Source organism: Nycticebus coucang, chromosome 12 (genome assembly GCF_027406575.1).
Source record: "Nycticebus coucang isolate mNycCou1 chromosome 12, mNycCou1.pri, whole genome shotgun sequence".
Taxonomy (NCBI): domain Eukaryota; kingdom Metazoa; phylum Chordata; class Mammalia; order Primates; family Lorisidae; genus Nycticebus; species Nycticebus coucang.
The window spans coordinates 63,050,356-63,070,359 of record NC_069791.1 but is presented as its reverse complement, the minus strand read 5'-3'; the positions used below and the strand labels follow the sequence as shown (position 1 = coordinate 63,070,359).

Below are 20,004 nucleotides of genomic sequence, written 5' to 3'. Positions count from 1 at the left end.
GTTGTCTCCTTGTCCCAGTTTGGAGGAGCCATGGAGGGCTGTCAAGAGCAGCTGTGGGCTGGTTGTGTGTCCCCAGAGTTCATATTTGAGGGAGTCAGACCTCTGGAGTGGTCTTCTACCCCACTTCTACCACTGAAGGCATAATGAAAAGACGCCTGTCTGCACTGGGCTGTGGCCCTCACAAGACAGTGAATTTTCTGGCACATAATAGGCCTGTGCTTTTTTTCCCTTGGGTTTGTGAGAGACTCTTGGGCAGGGGCTGTCTGCATTGGGCTGTGGCCCTCACAAGACAGTGAATTTTCTGGCACCTTGGTCTTAGACTTCTAGCCCCAGAACCATGAGGAATAATTGTGTGTCGCTTATAAACCACCTATCTGGGGTGTTCTGCAGCTGAACAGACTGAGACAGGTGCTAAAAAGATGGGTACCGCTGTAATGGATTCCTGAAACTGGGTAAGCAGCTCTGACCCTGGTTGTGTAGAGGCTGGATGTGTTTTGAGGTACAGGCTGGGAACGGTGTGTGTTGCTATAGATAGACCTTTAAAGGTGACAGTGCAGCTCAGGAAGGAAAGGAAGCTGATGTCTCCAGAGGCAACACCCACATCATCATGGACAGCATGTGGAGAGAAACCAGATGGGACTGGCCATTCTGCAGACCCTCAAATAGAAGTGAGGCTCAGCCATCCCTGCTGGGAAGGGGCTAGGAGAGAGACAAGGCCATGCACACTGGTGCTTTGCCAAGTAGCCCAGGTGTGATGAGATTGGATATTTAGCTTACACTCTCTGAGCAGAGTGTTGAAGGTACAGCCTGGCTCTTCCTGATGGAAGTGAGTCAGTTGTGGACTGTTAAGCAAAATGAAAGCAGAACTTAAAGGTTTGGAAAAAATGAGAAAGTGCTTTCAGAGGGGAAAGCAGCAAGGGTGTGGCCCAGAGACCTGTGATGAGGGGAGTGACATGGATGAAGAACAGCCAGTCAGGGACATAGCTGGTCAAGACAAAAGAGGCAGGAGACAGCAGGGGTGAGGGGACTGGTTGGACTTCTTGTATTTGGCCTGATGGTGCCGTAGAGCAGGATGGCAAATGTGCATTGTTCTTTAAGATGAGGGAAGAGTGACCCTGAAGGTAATTCAGATCATCAGGCCTGTCCCTTCAAATGAGGAACAATTATCTTTATGCTTTTATCATTTTTTTTTCACATTCTTATCTGTACTCTTTATTGTCAGCTTTTTTTTTAAAGGCTTAAAATGTATTTTAATAAGTTGATGCTGCATTACTGCTCCATTTCTCAGAAAAACTCCAAATTTAAAGAATCAGGGACAAATCAAACATGGTACACCAATAAAAAATGCACAGCATAACTACCTAAGATAGGCAAGGCTAAGAACTACTGTTGAGACCTTTAGCATACAGCAACCCTGTTCCTAGGATTGTACTAGGCCTATCAAGAAAAGGTGTGAACAGCAACATCATAGACACAAAAGGGCCATTCCTGGGTCATCTTTACCCAAGACAAGGATAGAGGCAAGTTAATACAAGATTTTTTTTAAAGATAGACTAAAATGAAAATCTCTGAGAGAAAATGTCTTCCTTAAAGACATGAGGGGTAATAGATGGGACATAACAGAACCGTATGTTTGTCTGTGACCTCTGTGGACATTTGCCTGAATTCTCACCTGAAAGTGAATGGAGCAATGGGGCTAAGGTCATTGGGGGATGTCTGGTTTTTGTGGTGTTATGTGGCAGTATCTTTGGGGTAGGGGGTGTAAGGGTAAGAAAACAAAATGGGATGGACAAAAAAAACGGAATGATCAAGATTTTTTTTTAAATTTTTTTTATTAAATCATAGCTATGTACATTAATGCGATCATGGGGCACCATACACTGGTTTTATAGACCGTTTGACACATTTTCATCACACTGGTTAAAATAGCCTTCCTGGCATTTTCTTAGTTATTGTGTTAAGACATTTACATTCTACATTTACTAAGTTTCACATGTACCCTTATAAGATGCACTGCAGGTGTAATCCCACCAATCACCCTCCCTCCGTCTACCACCCCCTCCGTCCCCTCCCTTTCCCCCTTCCCCCTATTCTTGGGTTATAACTGGGTTATAGCTTTCATGTGAAAGCCATAAATTAGTTTCATAGTAGTATCCATACATTGGATACTTTTTCTTCCATTCTTGAGATACTTTACTAAGAAGAATATGTTCCAGCTCCATCCATGTAAACATGAAAGAGGTAAAGTCTCCATCTTTCTTTAAGGCTGCATGGTATTCCATGGTGTACATATACCACAATTTATTAATCCATTCGTGGATCGATGGGCACTTGGGCTTTTTCCATGACTTAGCAATTATGAATTGGGCTGCAATAAACAGGAATGATAAGATTAATGGGGCTCTAATTGCATCTATTTTGCTATGGTTCCCCCAGGCCCTCAACAATCACATTTGAGACTTCAGGAATGCACCAAATAGAACTGATTAAACAATATACCACATAGAATTCATTTGTTAAATATGGCCCCTCCCTTGCCCTCTGCTTCCAGCATACTCCCTAGAATAGTACACGCAGGGTAGACCTAACTATTGGGAGGAATACCTAACACTTTTCCAGGGTAGAATTCTGACTAGTCCAAAAAGGGTCCTTCTTTTAAGGGTTTTAAGAAACTAGACCCTGCAACTTTATTAATATCGACAACGTTTGTTTGGAGCAAATTCAGCTCCAGGAGTGGCACGGTTGAATGCAGGAGGAGTTCCACCAACTGCCCCAGTTCCTTCCATTGTAGCAGCCTGCCCAAAGCGTTCATTTGTTGGTGGGGTCAATCCCAAGGTTCCATCCGACATCATAGTGGCAGGTCCTGGAGGAGCTGGGGTACCAGCAGGCACAGGAGCAGGGGGGCATAGCACCTCTGTTGTTTATGCCCATAGCACCTCCCATAGCCATCTGGCCCATCCGTATCTCCTGCTCTCTCGCATCAGGGAAGGTTCCCTTGAATCCTTCCTGCTGTCGCTGCATCATTTCTTCCTGTTGCCGCCACATCTCTTCCTTAGGCGCCTGCGCTCCTCCTCCTGCCTGAGCTCCAGTTGCTTTCGTTTTTGCACCTCTTGGTTATGCAGTTCTTCCATCCTCCAAAGTTCTTCTTGGTGCCTCATCAAATCCTGTCTCATTAGCATGACCTGGTGCTCATGACGAGCAGCCTCCATCTCCATCTCCAGCTTCTCACGAGCCTCCTTGATGTTACGGTCCACTTGGTCCTGCTGCTGCTTCTCCATTTCAATGAGTGCCTTCCAGCTCATGGCATACTCATACTCAAAGGAGCCAGGCTGTGCAAATCTGGGTGGCTGCTCTCGCTCCTTGTGAAATTGCTGGTTCTTTATAACCAGCTTTTCTGGAAGTCCTTCTTTATCATCTAACTGGTCCATGGGCTCCACAGTCACAAGATGAGGAAATGTGGTTAACAGGAAGGAACCTTCACTGCTTCTGTCCAGAGCTTTTCGAGCAGCTGGCTTCCCTGAGAATTCAACAGCCTTTTCCTGAGGGCCTTCCTCGATCATCCACAACGACTGCAGCCCTCTCCACCTGGCCAAACACAGAAAAAGCTTCTTCCAGCAGTTCATTGGACACGTACTGAGGAAGGTTTCAGACTGTAAGGGATGCACTGTGGCAGGCAAAGCGCACACGCAGCTGCTTTCCACAGAGGCATATCGTCCAGCTCCACTTTGGTAATCTCCGCTAAGGTTCGTGTTTCCAAGCGGATAAAGCCAAATCCTTTATCCTTATGGATGAAGACTTCGCCTGCCTTCCCATATTTCTCAGATAGTTTCCTCATTTCCTCCCCAGTGATTGTCAGGAGGAAGATTGCCCACAAACAGGCGGCTTCGTTGGGTGAAGGTCTTCTCCCCTGGTTTCCTAAAATTCTTCAGGTCAATAGTCAAGCCTTTATTTTGGCTGCTGGCCTGTTGCCCATTTGCAGGTATTGGTGGTGGCAGTGGCTGCTGCTGTTGCTGCTGCTGGTGGTGCTGGTGGTGATGCTGATGATGCTTCCTTGGAGTATGATTTTGCTACTCCAAGTTAAAAGTTTTATTGCTCTGCATATTTGCAGCCTCAACTTCGAGTGAAGACAGCAAAGTGCCTCCCAGGCCTCCCTAACCTCGATTTCTCCTCTACCGACTGGTCTTTCCTCTCTCTCTCTCTCTCTCTTTTTTTTTTTTTTTATTAAATCACAGCTGTGTATCTTTATGCTTTTAGCAGGCCAGACAGATACCTCAGCACAGGGCCCTGGGGGTGGGACCCCATGCCTGCATCCCAGAGGTCAGAGCCTAAGAGAGAAGCCTTCAGTGGGGTGACATCGGCCTGCTGGGGTCCAGATGTGCTTGGGACCTGGCATCCCTCCCCCTCTCCGTGTTTCTCCCTTTTATGGTAGGATGTCCGTCCTGCGCTTGTCTGCCGTCATGAGTTAGGGGCACCTAACTTGTTTGATTTTCCAGGGTCATGCCTGGAGAGAGTGTCATGCCTGAGTCTTGCCCCTGTCTAATTCAGATAATATTTAGATGGGACTTTGGACTTCAGAGTTGATGCTAAGCAAATTGAGGATTTAGGGCTATTGGAAGGTAATGGAAGTATTTTGCATGTGAGGAGGATAGAGCTTGTGGGTGGGGGCAGAGTGTAGTAGACCAAGTATGTCCCCACATTCACATACTGGGACCTAATTCCCAGTGCAGGGGTAAGGAGGTGGGTCTTTGGAGGTGATCAGAGCCCCCGACCCCTTCATGATAAGAAGACAGTTGTGAGCATTATGTCCCCATATATCTACTATGTGGCACCTGATCCTACACTTCCAGCTCCCAGCACCATGAGGAGTGACCTGGGCTGTCTGTGAGCTGCCCAGACTGTGGCAGCTGAACAAACTAAAGACAGGCCTCCCCGAGTGGCAGGTCCCAAGATAGTCAGGCATAGCAGTGAACGAACTTGGAGGTCCTGGGTGGTCACACCCCCAGCCTCAGTGGCTTTGGCATGTAATGTGGCATGGGGGAAAACCTGTGGCTGCCAGCATGTATAGCCATGATCATGACAAGCACTGCTCATCCAAAAGAGGAGCTCCGATGTGTCAGGGCTCAGCTCCCTCCCAGAGAGCAGGGAAGCCAAGCCAGGGATGGAGATGCTGCTGCTGGGCAGCCACTGCTGACTGATGTGGACTCAGCCAGCAAGCAGATCAAGTGGATAAATGTGCTGGCACCCTGTGATGGAGCTGGTAATTACACTTTGGGATGAGTGATATTAATCGTGAAAGGCGCCTCAGCACCCTGCATGAGAATTGGGGCGAGGAGACGCTGCCAGCAGCAAAAGCCGTTTATTAGCCTGATAAATTACCAAAAGATGGACTTTGGGGGCAGCTCCTGGCAGAGCTCTCTGATAACAGGTCTGAGCTGGGTCCACCTGTCAGGCAGTAGGGTGGGAGCCTGCCCCACCCCTGGGTTGCCCCTACCTGCCCCATCCCTTACCTGGCCTGCCTTGACCCACCCCTCAACTGACCCTTTACCTGCTGTACCCCTTACCTGGCTCCAGCCCCGCCTCACCCCTGGCCTACCCCGTCCCTGCTGTATCCTTCCTTTGCCTAATGCACCCCTTACCTGCTCCTCCCACTTGCATTGGGATTTTCAGGGCACAGGTGGGCCCCAACTACCTCCTGTCACAGGGCTGGGATAGAATGTGACTCGAGCAGGCCTGGGCAGAAGGCAGGCTTCCTTTGGAGCTCTACCTGGGAGGAGCAGAGCAGGCCTCCTTGACAGGGATCCTGGGAACGGACAGGAGATGGCAGGCATCGGGACAAGGGAACACGTTGTGTCTCTGGGTCAGTGATTTGTCTGCTGGGGTCTAGGAGGGTAGGGTAGGGTCTAGGGTAGGGGTCAGGCCACAGAAGGAGCCTTGGAAGCATATTGCAAGGTCACGTGTGCCTGTGAGGACTGCGGTAACTGAGCATCCCCATCGTCCCCAGTGCCCAGCCAGGCATGGCATGTGTTTGTGAGTGGATTGGGGCTGCCATGTGCATCTTGCCCACCAGACCTCTCTATCCCAACCCTTCTGGGAGGGGGCTAGTCTACCTGCTGCTACTGAGCCATCCTCTGGGTACACAGATATCAGTACCACCACACCTGCCTATCACAGAGGGCAGCCTGCTCAGTGTTGAGTTCCCAGTCAGGACTATTAGAAGAGGGCAGCAGTCTAAATGAGATTTCTGGGTCCCTTCTGCCTCAGGGCCCCCAGGCTCCCAGCATCCTCCCTCCCATCTGCCTCCCAATTCCCAGCATCCTTGGCATCTCAGCCTGAATGCTGCTTCCTTGGGACTTTCCCCACCCTCCCTTCACTCTGGTCTTCTGCAAAGTCGACCCCTGACTCTTCCTATCCCACACCACCAAGAATGGCCCTGCATGGTGCTCCTTGGTGCCTCCACTGCCTTGTGCTGTGGCCTAGTCACTGTCAGTGCATGTGCTGAATGAATATGTGAATGAATGAATGGCATGTGGGTGTGTGGGGGCTCCTCCAAGGGGCTGACCACATGTGGCTCACTCCTGGGCCTTGCCAGGGTAGTCCCGGGTCCTGGAGGGCATGTGGGCTCACTGGGTGCAGGAGCCAGGGGCAATGAGCTGGTCCTTAGGCAGCCTGTGCAGGCTCTCGGTGATTTAACGGTGTGATTACTTCCTAATGCAATATCTCACAAAGCCTTTTATTAGATTTTTCCCCCTTTTCCTTCTAAAGGCTCTTTGGAAATAAACACCTGGGGCTGTTATACTTCATACCACTCTGTTTAATTAACTTTTAAATCTCGTAATGTCACCAGACTTCTCTCAAATGTCAGCTTTCTGGGCAGGGGTGAGGGAGGCCTTGTGTACTGTCCAGTCTCTGCTCCAAGAGCAGAGAACTGATAGATCTCAGCCTGGATGTAGGGGCCTGGGTGTAGACCCTCCAGTGTAAGGACGTTGCAGCTCCGGGGCTCCCCTTTCAGCCCATGGGAATTCTTAGTTCTCCTGGGTGCTTGAATTTGGTGGTGGCAGAGGTCAGACCCAACTCTGGCCCCAGGTACCGTCTCACTGTAATTGTGGCGACCCAACCTGAACTGCCACCATTTCTAAAGAAGAAATCTGGAAGGTGCTCCTCACAGGGTCAGTGCCAACCAGCATCAGCAAGAGCCTTGCCTGGTGATGGGTCACAACCAGCCCTGCTGTGTCTGGCAAGAAGTGTTTCTTTCCCTCAGGGGTCCTTCCTGCTCCCTGCTCAGCCCCCAGCCTGGTTCCAACCCTGGGACTTGGGCTTCCTGAGGTCCCCTGCACAGGCTGAGAGATTTTCTAAGGACACAAGTCTGGGGGCACCTGGACTGTCTACCTGCCCTGTGCCAGTCACTGCATCCCTGGGTGAGCAGCTCCCTCCTCCACTCAGCCCCTACCATCCTGCTCTGCCAGTGCTGCTGTTCTCTGCTCTGCTCGGCTAGGCTCTGCTCTGCTCTGCTCTAGTCAGTGACGGCAGATGGTGTCTCAGAGCACTGGGCTCCTTGCACATTCCCCCGTACGTAGAGCAGGCCTGACCGTGTTAGAGATGCCTATCCCAAGGAGCTGGGGGATACCCATGGAGCTGTCCTCCTAGTGCCTTTCCCAGTGTGTGTCCTGGTTGTCCTTCTCACCGCATCCCTGCTGATTGGTCTATCTGAGTTTCTTCTTCCAGGGCCAATTTTGGCTGCCGCTTTATGATTTGTCAGAAAACCAACCATTTCCTCCAAGGTATTGAGTCAGTGCGCTCACCTGGCCCACTCGGAGCAGATTTCTCTTCCAGTGTGGGTTGTTTGCATGCAGGGTGCTGCTATGAGCATCTCAGGTCTTTGAGTGGTCAAGAGTGGCTGGGTACCCTCCCCACACATTTCCCACCAGTGACAGGTGGGGTTGGCATGCACTCCCCTTGGGGTCCCTGCACCCAATGTATTTGAACTGCCTTCATGCAGGGCCTGCTTCATCACTATTTGTTGGCGGTGCACTTGGTTTTCGGGACACATGTGCTGTCACCTCTTCTTACCATCTCTGTGGGCCCAGGCCATGGCTGGGCTGGCTGAGGCTAAGGAGATTCAGGTGTTCCCACTGCCTGCCCTGCACCCAAGGCTGGGCTCTTGCCATTACTGGCAATCTCCACCCTTCCCTGGATCCATCTACCCACACTCTGCCAGCTCTCAAGAGCAGCCAGCCAGGCCAGGGGCAGAAAAACCACCTACCCAAGCCCCATCCAGGCCCTGGTCTATTGTCTGGAGCCTGCAGGAAGTTGGAATAGTCCAGGGAGAGGGGGGCACAGTGGTCACAGCACATGGGTTCTCAGGGGCAGGTAAGCCTCGATGGCACCCTTCCAGGGACCATAGCTGGCTCAGAATACCTGGGCCACACAGGCCAGGCCACTCACTGATAAGTATCTGTTGTTAACAGTACCAAGTAGATCGATCCAGGGACAGAGTAATGGGAGAAGAGGTTCCTGGGAGGCACAGTTGACACGTCCTGAAGTAGAAACTTTCTGTGGTTAGAGCTGCCTGGCCTTAGGTGTCCTGGGGGAGGGTCCAAAGAGACCCCTCAGGGGCTTACCTGTGCCAGCTCACCCAATAGTGACCTTCAGGGTCCCATCCTGCTCCCCAACAAGGGAAGGCCTGCCACAAGGATTTGGGACCAAGCGGGAACCCCAGGAAGTGCTGCCCCAGCTACTGCTGGTTGGCAACCACTCAGATGAAGGCAAATGGGAGTAACAAAAGAAAAAATACTTTGCAGAGTTGTTCCAGAAATTACATTTTCCCCCTTAAGGTCACGCACTCCACTAGGAAATTAACCAGCGTTTTCCTAATCAAAGTGGGCTTGTTTCTTCCCTGGAGGAAAGGGGGCTTTCCTGTTCGGGCCTCAGCATTCGTCTCAGATGGCAGCATCTCCTGCATGGGCCTGTATTTTATTGAATAAGCTCATTTTACAAGGCCGCCACCTAGAGCCACCAGGCCATGGCCAAGCCCCTGCCATGTGTCCCAGAAGAATGGCCTGGAGTGGCATACCCAGCTTTGTTCTGCTTCCCATTGGCAATCACCCAAGTTTCTCCTACCCGGTACCTCCTAGTGCAATGGTTCTCAGCCTTTCTAATGCTGTGGCCTTTTAATACAGTGCATGTGGGTCGCAACCCTCAGGTTGAGAACCACTGTCCTAGTATATCACACCTGCCCTCCCACTCACACCTGTGGGCTTCAGCAGCCCCAGGTTCCACTTTCCATCCAGGTGGGAGCTGGGAGCTTTCATGGAGTCCTGCCCCAGGATGCTATAGTTCCTGGTTCTCAAACACAGACTTCTCTAGCTGCAGCCGCATCCTCTCAGCATGGGTTAAGGAAGGGCATAGCCTAGCCGACAAACCTAAGTGAGTCCTGGCAGCCCACCTGGACAGCCCTGAGCTTCCCCCACTGCCTTCTGCCATCTCTGCACAGAACAGCTATTGCGGCCTGAACAGCACTTTATAAAGCAAAATGTCACCTGGACGAGGCCACAATCTCCTTCAGGTCTCTATGAGCAAGTCTGTAAGACTTGTGAGAGAATAAAGAACTGGAAAAGGTGTGAGTGGTCAACGTTGGCTGCATAAATGTGCATGTTCTCATTTGGACATTCATGCTGCCAATCGAAGTTTATGGGTAATTTACCCAGAATAGTACTTCTTAAGTGCTGCAGAGTGAAGAAGAACGGACACAGTCTGACACAAAGTTAGCTCTGTCACACATGTGTACACTCAACGCTCCCTTACGCTCACATAGACTCACACTGGTTGGGAGGTCAAGTGCTATGACTATTACTGTGTTGGTGTAGTTGTGAGTGATGATGGCTGCTGCTTTCATCTTTATATTTTTCTAGAGTGACAAATTACCTACAAAGAGCAGTATTTTTGTATTTCAAAACAAAGTAGGGTGCTGGCCCCATATACCGAGGGTGGCAGGTTCGAACCCAGCCCCGGCCAAACTACAACAAAAAAATAAGCTGGGTGTTGTGACGGGCGCCTCTCCAAGGCAGGGAGTGCAGGCCTCAGGACCAGCACCCACTCCCATGCTGAGGCCGTGCAGCTTGCTGGGGGTCTTACTGGGTAGGCAGAGGCAGCCAGAGAGAACCAGGAGATGGAGCCCTGGGCATCACTTCTGCTTTTCCTATGTGTGACTGCTGGCCAGCAGCTGGGGCTTGAGTCTTGGCAGTTCACAACAGGTGGGACCTCAGTACCAGCACCCAGTCCCATGCTGAGGCCCAGCACAGGAAGAGCCCTTGTGCAGCTCTCTAGGAAGAAGAAGCCCCAAAAGACAGGCAAGACCACAGAAGCTCTGAGCTCTGGGAAGCAAGAGCAAGGTCACCATGGTTCAGGTCCAGCCTGGGCCCACCAAACAATGACAGCTACAACCAAAAAATAGCCGGGCTTTGTGGCAGGCACCTGTAGTCCCAGCTTCTTGGGAGGCTGAGGCAAGAGAATCACTTAAACTCAAGAGTTGGAGGTTGCTGTGTGCTGTGACACCATGGCACTCTACCGAGGGTGACATAGTGAGACTCTGTCTCAAAAAAAAAAACGTTAGCTGTCCCATTGGAGCAGAGGCCAGCAGGCCAGGACCTCAGGGGAACAGGCAGGCACCTATGGGTGATGTGGGCTTCCCTGAGGGGACATGGTTCCCCCAGGATGCTGGAGCGCCAGGGTCATCCCCAGGTTCTTTGGGCTTACCCTCAGCAGCCCAGAATTAGAGGACCTCTTCCTCCTTCTCTGGACCCAGCTGTTTTTCAGAGCAGGTGAAGCAGACCTCAGATGTCTCCCTGGATTTGGCCGGCTCCTTCCTCCTGGTCCCAGGTGGCAGTGTTCATTCAGGGTGACAACTCAGGAGAATGTGGCAGGGCCTGCCCTGGGACACCTCATGCAGCTTCTGCCTCTACCCTCTCTGATTCTTGGGAGGGCCTTGAGCACAAGGAGATCCTTCTCTACAGCTAGAAGGGCCACAGCGAGGGCCAGTCTTCACCGCAGAAGGAGCAGTGAGGAGGGCTATGGCATCCTCAGGGTTCTGCTTGGCCCTGATGGATTGTGGCCATTGTGGGCAGCATTTCCAATACTAGGAAGTAGCTGGAAAATTACAATCTCTGTGCTAAATCTCCCGACTTCAAAGCATTGGCTCAAAATTTCTAACAGTACTCTAGACAGGTAAAAGGGGTCTCAGTCCCCAAGCCACCAGCCTGAAACCCTGGGCTGTGTCTACACCTGCTATGTGTTTAGCCCATGTCTGCAGCATCCACTGCCCACACCAGAGCACCCCCATTGGCCAGGACAAACGGTATTTGGTCCCTGGGCCAACAGCAGTATTAATGAGTCCAGATTGGCCACTTTCTAAAGGCCCTGATGCCTCACCTATCCTGGGCTGTAGCAGGCGTGAGACACATTCAAGAAGGGATAACATCGACTTGCTGGACTGGTCATGATGTAGATCATCTGGCAGGGGAGCGGGTAGCCCATAGGAACCTTTCCCATCACTAGCCTCTACAGAGAGCCTTGTGCCAGCCCTGGCCCACCATGTCCCAGATGCAGGCTGTGTTCATAATGAGCAGCTACTCCAAGAGGAGCCCACAGTTGATTTAAAAACTAGTATGGTCAGTTAGCCTGGTCATCCTGTTAGTCCTGATGGGACCAGCCCCAGCAGCAGTAAGCAGATAGCCCTGGGGGAGAGGGAGAGCACCACAGGCCCAGGGACCCCACATCGCCCAGCCTGAGCAGCCTCATACTTGCACAGCAGGTACTGGATGGCTAGTTCATTCATTCATTTACACACATAAAGCACACATGCTCTGTTTGGGGATCCAGGGACACAGAGTCGACACCACATGGGCCCTACTACCCATCACTTCCAGACAGGCATGAGCTTCTGAAGGTCACAGATGTGCCCAGGATCTGCAGCTCAGGGTCTTCACACACGGCATATTGTCCCACTTCCAGGAGGCAAGCAGGCAACAGCAGCTGGGAAATGACGCAAACAGGCATTCCCAGGAGCTTCCCAGCTGACCTCTGCCCATCACAGCCCGTCTGTGAGTGCTGAGTCCTGTGGGACAAATGCTAGTGCAGAGTCTCCTACCCTCTGTCAATGTGCTAGGCTCCCCACAACTTCCCAAACTACTGCATGCCCCTCCACTTTGGACCCCTGGCCTGCCTGGCACTTCTAACCATGTGACTGGGTTGCCACCACCTGACTCCACCAGCTCTTGTGTCCCAGCACATCAGATGTGTCCTAAAGGAAATTGGTGCTTACTCAGTGGAAAAGAGCAGACTGAAGTTGAACAAAATTTGTGATCTTCAAACACCCTGAACAAGGGGAATGATTTCCCCTTCCCAGGACAGATGAGGACGTCAGAGTTCTTTAAAAAATCATTTCCGAAATTAAATCACAGAACGATACCTGCCGGATGTGAGATTATTTGTATTCCATTCTTGGGACCAAGGAGCAAATCAGCTGCAAAGCATGTTTTGAAATTTCTTTTTTAAATGAATGTGGTCAATGAAAATGCAGAGCTATCAGCAGGACATGAAAGCTTCCATTGCAAGATGAGGAAAATCCTGTGATATAATTCAAGCCCCATGAAACAGGTCTGAAAGCAAATAGCAGCTTCATACGGCCGAGGGTGCTGATGAAATGGAAAATGCACTTCACACATCTTGCACACGCAAATTGCATCAGTCGGTATATTTTTTGCAGAGAATGAAGCACTTCCTCCCTTTTGGTTCCTGTTGAGGGGGCTGGGGACTGGGAAGTGCTCTGCCTGCCCCACAGCAGGTCTGAGGCTCACTCCAGAGAAGAGCCCAAGTGCGCATGCCACATGTCTTCCTGAGCCCCAGGCATGTGGTCTGGGTGGGGCTTAGTACCCCCTCCTTAGATTGAGTCCTTGTGCAAGGGAAAGCCCCTGGTTCAGATGACTTCCAGGTATGGGCAGTAAATTCGTGGCTGGACGCACTCAGTTTCAGATGACCCTCATTCTGTGCACCTCCCTGGTTCTCAGGACCTGACCAGGGACCTCCCTTGATGGCTTTGGATCCTTATTGCTGGTGGTGTCTTGCAGCTTCCTAAGATGACCCCCACCCCAAAACACTGTCCACGTAGGCAGGCAGCCTTCACGTGCCCATCCTAAGTGGAACATTGAGTGCCCACAGAGCTGGAGCAAGGGCAGCTGTGCAAGGCACCAGTGCCACCACCCAGTGCCATCTAGGGCTGTGACTTTGGGGACATGTGCAGTGGGAAGCTCCCAGAGCACAGGTTCCTCCTGTCTGGGGTGGGATAGGGCCAGGCCCTCTATTCCTTCTGCAGGTCTGGACAGTGGTACTTTAGGGAAAGGCCCTGGGTTTAGCCATGGCACGTTGTGTGGCCATTGTTTATGGGGTGACACAGCTGTGTGCCCATCTCCTATGTTGTGGGACACCACTCTAGCACCAACTTGAGTCTCTGGTTTGTTCCCACACCTTCCCCACCCTTACCAAGAGCTGAAGTACATGGCCACCACCCTGAGGCAGTGGGGCCCTCTCCTTGAGCTCGGGTACTTTCAAACCCCCCAGAATCATTTCCTGACTCTTGAATGCCCAAAATCTCAAGGGCAGATAGCCAGAGGAAGCAAGGAGCATGTCCATCTCCTTCTAACCAGCACACTCCTCATGAACCAGGGGCGACTTCTGTCTGTTTGGTTTGAGCAGTTGTTTCTGCTGTGCTTTCCAGCGTCAGGGAGGCTGGGGGAGGTGTTGAGGGCCGTGTGACTGGCCAAGGTCAGAGCGTCGCCTCTCTGCGTTAGCATTCTGTGCACTGCCTGTGCATGATCAAGTTGCTGCACTTGGGAGTACTGGGCCCTGCATCAGCGTCAGAGCAGCCACGTGGCTGGGAATATTAGGCCTTCCACCTCCAAGCTCAGCATGCTGTGCCCAGGCACTAAGTGACTGGTCAGTGCATAAGCCACATAGGGTCTCCAGAGAGGGAAGAGGACACCCTTTCACTCTGCTGTCTCTACTGTAGTCAAGTCTGCCCACGCACCCCCCTCCAAGTTTGGCAGCACAGACCCTGTGCCCAGCATGAGGCCCTCCTCCCCTCACCATCCTGCTCTGGATGGCAGTACACTGGCTGTGCTCGCTGGTGGTACACTGTCTCCCTCCATCCCAACAGCAGCCCTGACTGCGGGACAGATGCTCAGGAGGTGGAGTGCTATGTGCCAGCAAGGATATATATCCTGTCTTTGCCAAGCCTGTGCCCCCCACGCACACCTCCTTCAAAGGTTCTAAAAGGGGGGTGGTGCCTGTGGATCAATGGAGTAGGGCGCCAGCCCCATATGCCAGAGGTGGCAGATTCAAACCCAGCCCTGGCCAAAAACTACAAAAAAAAAAAAAGTTCTGAAAGGGTTAGATGGGGTCAGACATGGGCACCCTCTTGGCCCAGTGCCTAGCCTGGGCTGAGTCACACTAGGTGGCCTTGGGGGCAGCCCTGGAGAAAGGAAGGCTAGGCCCATCAACCTCAGGGGGAAGGTCACAGCTAGGGGAGATACTGGGCTCACAACAGCCTCAGGGTATTGTCCCTGGGCCTTCCTGCCCTCTCTAGGGCTCTGTGGAAGTCTCTTAAACAGGTAGCATCTCAAATGCTAGCCAAGTCCAGACCTTGAGTCTCAAGGTCTCTCCCCACATCTCCAACCTATCCTGAGACAGCCCTTCCTACCACCCCTTGTGCTGCCAGGCCACTTTTGGGGCCAGAGTACCCTGTCCAGTGGGAGCATTTCCTAGAGCTTGAGGCTTGAGCTGGGGAGCCTGTCAGGCTGTAGGGCCACCACACTGTTCCCCATGGGTCATGAAGGGACAGTGTTCATACCTGCTGGGTCCTCGTGGAGTGCCTCGGGCCTAACTGCCTTGATGTGTGCAGCTCAGTGACAGGATGCAAGTTAAGCGGTGCCATCTGTATGCCAGGCTCAGTGACTCCAGCCAAGACACATCTGCAATTGTTGGCTTTTCTTAGTTGCCTTCCAATCACAAAACTACACTGATCTACATGAACGTCCAGCACAAGAATCACTGCCCCCCTATTCCCTCCAGAGCATGTGCTCAGCCCCACTTCCCACATGTCCCCCTCTCTGCTCATAGCCACAGAATGGCCATGGCTGGAACTGGCAGAAATTCAAAGGCTCAGGGGTGAAGGGAGGTTTTTGCTTCACTAACACTGGCCGGAGGTCAGTGCTCAGCCACTCTCCATGTGGGAAATGAACTTGTGTCTCATGTGCTCCTCTGTGAGGCTTCTCCTTACACGGGATCTCCTGAGCGCTCTCTCCAGGGAGACTGGGCCAAGACAAAGCCTTGCATTTCAAAAGTAAGCCCTGAGCCCGGGTCTCTTCCCCAGTCTTTGTTTTTGACTCCTTCATATTAGGAAGAAAAAAACCTCCCAGTAGGAACTGTGCACTTTGGCAATGAGATATTTTAATTGCCTCTTAAAATAGCATTGCAGTAAAGAACATTAAACTGTGACTAACCAATTGTATTTAAGGAAGCCCTTAGCACAACCAGAGAAGGGCAGATTAATAAAACCCGCCCACCAATGTAGCCACATCTGGCTCTTTCAGGCAGTGCTGGGGACAGCTTAGGACACAAAGACCCCACTGGGCCCCTGCCTCAAGTGCAGCGTTCACATCAGCCTTGGCCAAGCGTGTGGAATGTCACTACAGGAGGCCAGCAGGGACAGCTTTGGGTAACTCTTGAAAACAAGAGGGAAGAGCGTTACTCTGTTCAGCTTATTTATTGTCAGAGACCTATAAGGCCCAGGAAGATAGAAAACTTCAGGCCTATGGGTTCAGAATGAAAGCAAAGAGTTCTAAGAGAAATGTGGGCAACTAGAAGTATCCAGATTGTAATTGCAAAGGATTTTAAAATTGTGTCATCAAGGATCCATGTTGTTAGGACCTGCATCATCAGGACTTACATGCGGTCATGATGTTGAATGACCATCCTGCACCCTCCAGGCATCCGCAGAGGATCTGCACACACTCATGGAACACCTGCTGGGAAGTCCCCCTGCCATTGCACTGTTAGTCCCAGTGCAGGCTGCTTGGGGCCTCACCTGAGGGTCACACAGGCTATCTCAGCCTCAGACTCATCACAGCAGCTCCTGAGCTCACACATCAAGGCCATGGATCGAAGCCCAAGTTGACGTTCACTCTGAGCAGGGAGGGTGGACATCAGCAGGAGACCCACCCATGTGCACTCAAGCCTTTGGCCATCCTGGCCCAGCCCTGCCCTACAGGTCACAGCCCATGGTACCTTGAGTCTCTGTGCGGAGAGAGGCAGAGATGCTCGGCCAATGTTGGGACAAATGCCTAGATAAAGGGCTTAGGAGCATGCCGGGTGCAGAGGACTATTCTGTGCAGCGAACCATGCCGTTTCTCAGAGGCTGCAGGTACTTGTCTGGTGGTGGAACAGGCTAGGGTGGGAGGCAGGCAGGACAAACAGGAAGGGCCCTGGTAGAATGTGAACTCTGAGGATCTTTTCCCATGGCCATGGTAATGAGATCTGCAGTGGGGAGTACTGCCATGGCTTATGATTCTAGCTCCAAGCTCACCCCAGGAGCTGCTGGGGGCCACAAGTGCAAGGCCAGACGGGAGCCCAGAGTACAGGTGGGCAGGGCGCATGTGAAACGCAGAGGCTGTTGCTGCTTCCCCTCTCTTAATTACTGGCATGGCAGTTGCAGAGTTGAAATGCAGCTTAAAAAGCCTTTGTGAGTAATTAGTGTCAAAAACACAAGATCTACAAAGCCATAAACTCACAGCTTGGTGATATTACCAAGTACTAATTAAAAAAGAAAAAGAAAATTCCCTTTTATGATCAGATTTTCAGCCCTGCCAAAAAGGAAAAACAAGGCAATTTGCAGATTTTACCAACGCCAGAGGGCTGAGTAGGGTCGCCCACACCAAGATGGTGGCAGAAATGCCAGCAAGGAGGAAGGGTCGAGTGAGGGCTGGGTGGGCACCAAGGATGCAGCCCTGCCTGGCTACCCTTGTGTGACCCCAGCAAGGACAAGAACCTGCTCAGAAAAGGAAACTCACCAGGGAAGAAGCACCTGCCCAGAGGTGTAGTGAGATCTTCCTACCTTACAGGTGAAGACACTGAGTCCCCAAGTGCACAAAGGGATGGGGAGCCACAGGGTCACAGCCAGAGTCCTGCCTGAGACAGAAGCCGTGGACACCGTTCTCCGTGTCCAGTAGAGCTAGAAACTTCCTCACACCCTGATCCTCACAGTGTGAGGAGTACAAGAAGCAGGGGGGATATGGCTTCCTGTCTTCAAGGGATGTGGGCCATGTGAGGACAGCACTGGGCTTGGCCAGCTTCTGGGCCTATCTATCCAACCCCAGCACTCAATGTGACTAAGGACTAGACAGGAATCAGGCTATCACCAAAGCCACTAGCCAGGAGTCCCTGGAGAGCGATGGGCCTGTATCTTGGGTGACGGGGACACTCTGCTTTCATCTGGGTGTTTGCAGCTGGCAGAAGGGCAAGGGTGCTCAGCAGCTATGTTCAGTTACATCGTCTTTGCTAGGGGGTCAGGACTGAAGCTTCTAATGCATCTGAACTTGGTAGAAAGCAACAAATTCCTGTTCCTTGCACCAGCCAGGATTCAATCCCACCGGCTGCCTCTGCTAGGTCTAGTGTAGGTGCATCTCTGCCAGACAAGAAGCAGAGCTGAGGAGAGCTGCCCTTGCTCACAGATCAGAGTGACCGGGGAGACCGACTCTGAAGTCACTTCACTTGTAGGGACATTTTTAGCTCAGGGCCAGTGAAACATGCTTCTTGGTGGTGGCAGCAGCTCACTCTGGCAACTTCAGCAACAGATGGGCACCAGGCTATGAGCCACATTCCCACCAGGACCCCAGAACTATACCAGCCCCATGAAGCGTAGCTGCTCTGGGCCTAGGCTTTGGGGATCAGCCTTGGTGTGACCCACATCCCCACCAGCCACTGCCGCAAAAAAGGCTGCCATGGTCCAGAGATGCAAACACCAGACTTCCTAGCCATAGTCAGCTCTACCATCAGGACCCACTCATCTCGACCAGGCCTGGTTCTCACAGTCTGTGTCCCAGGGCTGGTTTAGGATGTGCAGCATGGTAGTGGAGGGGGGAAGTAACACTGTTGGTGCACAGAAGCCCTCGACTGCTGGGGGGTTTTATTGATCATGTACATAATGCTGCTTCACTGCTCATACAGCCCAACATGAAGACCCCAGAGCTTCTCCCAGATGCAGCAGAACCTCAGAGCAGGCAGGAAAATACCTGTGGAGATAGCCTAAAGGTGAGGGCTTGCAGACACACACAAGTTTGTCCATCCAGGTGAGCGACATTTCTAACAGAGGGCCACATGCTGGAAGCAGGGCTGTGAAGCCAACGTTCAGCTGTGCCAGTACACCCTGTCAGCAAGAAGAGGAGCAGGTTAGGGAGCAGATTCCAGGGAGGGGCGGGTGGGGGTAGGCCTCATGCTCTCAGTCACAGTTGTATAGAAAGAGTGTCCAGCCCTCCCAATCCTGTGGAACAGCTCTGCTGTGACTGTCACGGGGGCATGAGAAATGGATCTGTGTGCACCGCCCCCCACCACCACCTAAGGGCCTGCCTGCCACGGGCTGGACATTCAGTTGTGACTGAGGACAGGAGGCTCACTGCCTGACTCATCTTCCCATCAGGATTTGAGGGTAACTTCCAGGCACGGTCTGTGGGCTGGAGCCTGGCCCTGGCCACAGCATATCTGAGCAGGCCAGCCCTGTACCTCTGAGATGTGGCCGAAACTGGGCTGGGGCCAGCCTCTCCCCCACCTTCTGAGCTTTAAGAGGGTAAAAATGAGCCCTTGCCTCTCTACTCAGACATCTCTTATAGTGCCTTCAAGCATGAAGGGGCAGGGGATGATGTGAATTCTCTTATAGATTTAGAAAATGGGGTACTATCAAGTCACTCTACATTTTTGACTGTACTAAAAGGATAGTCAGTGGCTTTATCTTGTCTGCCAGTGGCAGCTAGTTGGTGGCTTCCCAGATCACTGTGTTGAGAAGGGTTGAGGCTGCATCAAGCTTACAAAAGGGAGTGAGTATCTGCTGCAGAGTACATGGGCCCCTGATGCTGTTCTGAGCAAGCCATTTAGGGGCACACATGTACACACATGCTCACAGGTCAGTGGTGCATGCGGTCATACCATGAGTCCCCATATGAGGCCGCTTAAGCCTCTTGCAAAGATTCCCTATGCTAGTGTGGCAGTCTGAGAAGTGACCCCTTCCCCCCAGCCTCTCTTCTCAGGATTTAGAAGAATTCTGCCCTAGCATAGGACCTTAAAAGTTCATGACCAGGAAGGATGTGAAAGCCAGCTGGACCCAGCCTATGTGAGCGCCTTAGGCAGAAGCCAGCTATATACCAAACCTGTCTATTCCACCCTTCATCCATTTAAACTATTAGGAAGTTACTCCTTTACCTAAGCCAAAATTCTCTTTCTCCATGGTCTTATGGAACTGCCTCTGCTTCCCCAAGATGTTCAGTTTTGGGTACCTACTTGAAGACCCCAAGCAGCCTGGAGACTTATTGCCAACTCTCTTCAGAAGGGAACAGGCTTGTCCTGCCCCAGTCCCACCCTCTCTGTAGGTGTTCACAAGCCACAACCCAGGCCATGTTACCAGGCAGGCAGGTGCTTTCCCGTGGAGGACATGCCAGGCGGGAGGCAGAGCCTTCCTCAGGGCCCAGACTGTCTGTCCTAGGAGGGGACAAGAGGTGACCCAGGACAAGCTATCCCAGCCCCTCTGCCTACATCCTGCCCCACCTAGCCCCCACTGCCCCCAGCACAGATGACTATGGAGGAGTCATCTTAGAGAGGCCCCTTCCCATCACTCCCTAAAAGCAAGGAGAGTACATCTCTGCCACCAGGCATAAAGGTGGCTGGTCACATGTGAATGGGACCTGTGGT

The 20,004-nt window shown here is 52.0% G+C and overlaps 1 protein-coding gene and 1 pseudogene across 9 annotated transcripts in view; one reads left to right on the top strand and one right to left on the bottom strand.

Moving 5' to 3' along the window:
• MAD1L1 (mitotic arrest deficient 1 like 1) overlaps nucleotides 1-20,004 on the top strand; it is a 472,925-nt gene that overhangs the window by 429,020 nt on the left and 23,901 nt on the right. The window lies entirely within an intron of this gene.
• On the bottom strand, nucleotides 2,378-4,159 carry LOC128561394 (non-POU domain-containing octamer-binding protein-like; annotated as a pseudogene). The gene has a single exon (XR_008373244.1). The product of XR_008373244.1 is annotated as a non-POU domain-containing octamer-binding protein-like (transcript).